At 32.2% G+C, this 4,219-nt stretch overlaps 1 long non-coding RNA gene across 1 annotated transcript; it reads right to left on the bottom strand.

The window, feature by feature from the left end:
- Positions 1–352: 352 nt before the first annotated feature.
- LOC148763213 (uncharacterized) lies at positions 353–2,241 on the bottom strand. The gene is made up of 3 exons (XR_016025983.1): positions 2,132–2,241; positions 1,399–1,482; positions 353–529 (listed from the first exon to the last, which is right to left on the bottom strand). It is a non-coding gene; the product is annotated as an uncharacterized LOC148763213 (long non-coding RNA).
- Between the last annotated feature and the right edge of the window lie 1,978 nt (positions 2,242–4,219).

The raw sequence follows: 4,219 nt of genomic DNA, 5'->3' as shown, positions 1-4,219 counted from the left end.
TCGCAAGGCTCTCGTATCAGCTTTCGCACTTCCCCAGTGAGCAATAGTTATCAAATAATCAAAATACGAAGGATTACAAATCATTTCCAAATCATAACATAACATTTTTTTTTTTTGCTCACAGGGGCATTTTTGTCATTTTTGTCGAAAACCTCGAAACTTGCTAAAAATGTAGTAGGTAAGCCGAAAATATATATTTAATGATTTAAAAACAAAATAAGTATCTAAAATGTTCATTTGAAAGTAAATTGTTAACAACTAGTACTATTCAAAAATAATCAATAAAATATTCTATTTTCTCATAAAATAAATTTTTATAAAAATGTTCGTAAATAATTTTTTCGCACATGAAAGTAAAGTAAAAATTGTATGAATAGAAATACAGATAACCAAAATATAAGTTTTGATCTGCAATGACACGTGGGCTCCAATTGACCAAGAGGATGTAAGACTGTGAACTCTTACTTTCTATAATGCAGTTCCGAGCTTAGTTCTCGTCCTACTCGACTATCTACAAACTGTCCTGAGCCTGAAAAATATATAGGAAGAAGGGGTGAGATTTTATAATCCCAGTGAGTAAACAGATACCATCTAAAGTATCTAAAGCCGAGTAAATGGAGACAATTAAAATAAGTCATCAGACCGTAATTTCATTACCTTTCAGTTCATTTCAACCAAATAAAATCAATCCATATAAATCGAGTAATCAACTTGGCTTATGAATTTCTTAAAACTTTGGCTCGTGCCAAAACTCATACTCGGTGATACCTTGCGCAGGGCATCTAACCGAGTCCGCCAAGGCTATTAAAATTTTGTATACACTTAAAATATATTTTAGTTTGAAAAAAATACAGCCGTTCCTTGGCGTTGGCTGAGTTCCCCTTCACGTGGTGGTTTGGCGTGAAGTGAACCCTAAGCTTTACCCCAGGAGATACCCTACGCGCCTCTCCGTTCGAGGTAATAATATAATGGAGTTTACTGTGCCCCTCTAATAGGCTGGTCCACGGAACCCCCTCTGCAGTAAATAATTAATATATACTCCACCAATTTAATAAAATTCATTCTAGCATGACATGGCAATTTATCGCAATCTAGCCTCTCAAGGCTGAATACACAATACAAATAATTCTGACACCAAAATCAATTTAGCCATTCATGCTCATATATTGTCATAAGCCATTCAATTTAAAACCATAAATTTACAACACAAGCAGACAGTCTCCAATTACTCTATTTTCAAAACCAGTATTCGATTTTTCAGCAAATTTATAAAATCATTTTATAAAATCACAATTTCTCCTAAAACATAGCAATTTACCATTTAAACCCATTTTCCATAAAATCACACAGTTGTATAAAACTACTATAGATAATTAAGACGATAATAAGTTTACTCACTATGTCTAGAATGCAGACTTTCGAAGCACTCTGTCTACTGGTCCTCGGATGCAATTTCCTTGCCTTTACTGGAGGACTCACCACCTTGACACAGTACAAAATCGAGAATTTCACTAAGTTGGTACTAAATCAAAATTAAACTAATTTGGACTACCAATGCATGATATGGAATGCAAAAATGCACTGGTAACTATCTAAATCCGGTATTAGCCTAATTCGTCTTATCACCCGATTAAATTCCTAACGGGTTCGTTTAAACTCCAATTTAATTCTTTTCAGTTTCTATACCTCAATTGCACCCAAATTAACTTAATGTCCCTCAGTGTGATGCAAATTATCAGTCCCAACAGAAAATTACGAAAATACCCCTAGTGGGTAAAAATTCGTATTTTTGCTCCGAAAATTCCCATTATTTTTCTAGGCTCATAATTCATTATTCCTTAACCAATTCTCCTAGAATAAAATCAAACTCATCCTCACTCACTACATGGTAAATTCAGCCATTAATGGTTGGGGGAGAAAATAAATTCTTTTCTTGTTGTTTTGTTTCTAAATATGCTAAACTAACTAAAAACACTAACATAAATTAAAATCAAATAAATCCAACAACTTTCTCTCTCCTAACCCATTTTTTCAGAATTGAATTCATCATGAAAACATGTAATTTAATCATGGAAAATAAAGAGAAATGCTTGGGAATAAGAAAACTCAAGCTTAATAGAAAAAATCTCACCTTTTTCACTTAATTTCCTTGAAAATTCACACTTTTTCTTTGATTTTCTCTCTCTAGGGTTTTGTTTTCTCCTTTCTCTCTCTTGTTTCTTGCTTGGCCGAATGTTGAAGTAGAAGAATGGGTGGGCTGATTTTTTTTATGCCTTTTTATTGTTTAATGAAATAATATTATTTTATTCATATTTTAAATATTTTATTAATTCATTTTTTTTTCTAGCCATCCACTTGTCCTATTTTTTTCACCATGCATTCCCTTTGACTTATCCAAGTCTTAAGTGAAATTTCCAGATTTTTTCAAAGTTTTGGTGGAGCAAATTTTTCAAAATTACACTTTTGCCCCCGAACTTTTCAAAAATTACATTTTTACCCCAAAAATTGAAAATTTTCCATAATGCATAATTTTCACTCCTCATACTCATTTCACACTCCAAATAATTAAATTTGATCAAAATCCTTTCAAAAAATTAAATTTTCGATTTCGAATGGTAAAATTACCATTTTACCCTTTTATTCCAAATTATACTGAAATTAAAATTTTTCACTTCTAAACTTCAAATCTTACTCCAATAAGTCAAATGGGGCCAAAAATCTTTTCTAAAAATTTCCATTTTGTCCCCAGCTGGCAAATGACCATTTTGCCCCTAGATAGCGAAAATTCCAGTTTGACTCCAAATTGATCCTCAAACTCCGAATCACCATATTAAACCATTCTGGGACTTTAAAATTCTTAATTTCATCGTAAATTCTCTATTTGATCTAGTTCGAAGTTTAAATCAACTTTGTTGTACGTCTAGGTATAATACCGACTTTTGTAAATTTTTTTCGGGACTATCTTAGCATGCAAACATGCTATCCATCACATGTATGTCATGACAATTATTTTTATAGAGTCGGGCTTGTCATCTTCTCCCCCACTTGAATCAACCATATGATCTTTCTTCATGACTGATTTCGACATCCGGCTAAATATTAATATTTTAAAAATTTTATCTTGTCTCCTTGGTACATGAAATACCTTATTATGCCTCACTTGACTTCTGAATCGCCTTTTATCTCACAAATTCTCCTCTAATAAAATTATTATTATTTTATTGTTATTTTCTCACTTGCGAAATATTTTATCCTAAACTACTCCTTTCGTCTTTTATCACTTTTAAACATTTAATTGACCTCAATTTGCATTCGATCAACTTTATTTATCACCATATCAAAGTATGGGGTATTTCAATCTCCCCCACTTAAATAGAATTCGTCCTCGAATTCCTGTTGATGTTGCGTTACCAATCTCCTTCTATGATCCTACTCCTTGTTCCTTCCATAGGGACATTCAATTTATTTCCCTCGTTCACCTTCAGTTCAATTAAATGCTTTATTTAAGGCAATTATCATCCTTTGGAACCGGATCAGTAATACTTTTCACAACCATGATCTCTTATATCTAGACACTAAGCATGCCTTTATCTCCATTATTACATTTGAACCATAACTTCACCTCAATTATACTGATTTCGATCACATATCATACTTACTTATGTATACCTAATCATCATTTTATTAATTCGCTCCGTACCAAATTTCTCAACCTTGATTCATCCATCTTATACTGGTCTATACACTTCCTTTAATAGAGTTCCATTAAGAACTTAAACAATCCAAGGTTTACCTTCAAAGTCACTCATAACTTTAATCGTTCATTGCATGTCCGTTAACACTTTAGCTCACTGACCTCTCTGGACACTATTTCAAAATCTCCCAATTACTGAGAACCATTCTTCACTTTAGTTAGTAAAATTATCAATTTCATATATACATAGATACATGCATTTTCAAATGTCAACATCTCTCTTTATATATAGGAATCCATGTGTTCACATGCCTTGGACTACATTCCCCCTTTATTCATCCGTATCCCAATCCTAGTTTCAATATAATAATTCTTATAGTGCATGTCAACCTTCTTATTATACTTGTGTATAACTTCATATCATTCATATCATTTCCAACCATAAGTTTGAGTTTCCTTATACTATATATCATTCATCACAATGTCATCTCCATTGAATTATAATCTATTATGCGTGTATGCTTT

Source organism: Theobroma cacao, chromosome 4 (assembly GCF_053813885.1).
Source record: "Theobroma cacao isolate CCN51 chromosome 4, ASM5381388v1, whole genome shotgun sequence".
NCBI lineage: Eukaryota > Viridiplantae > Streptophyta > Magnoliopsida > Malvales > Malvaceae > Theobroma > Theobroma cacao.
This window is presented reverse-complemented; position numbering and strand designations above follow the sequence as displayed.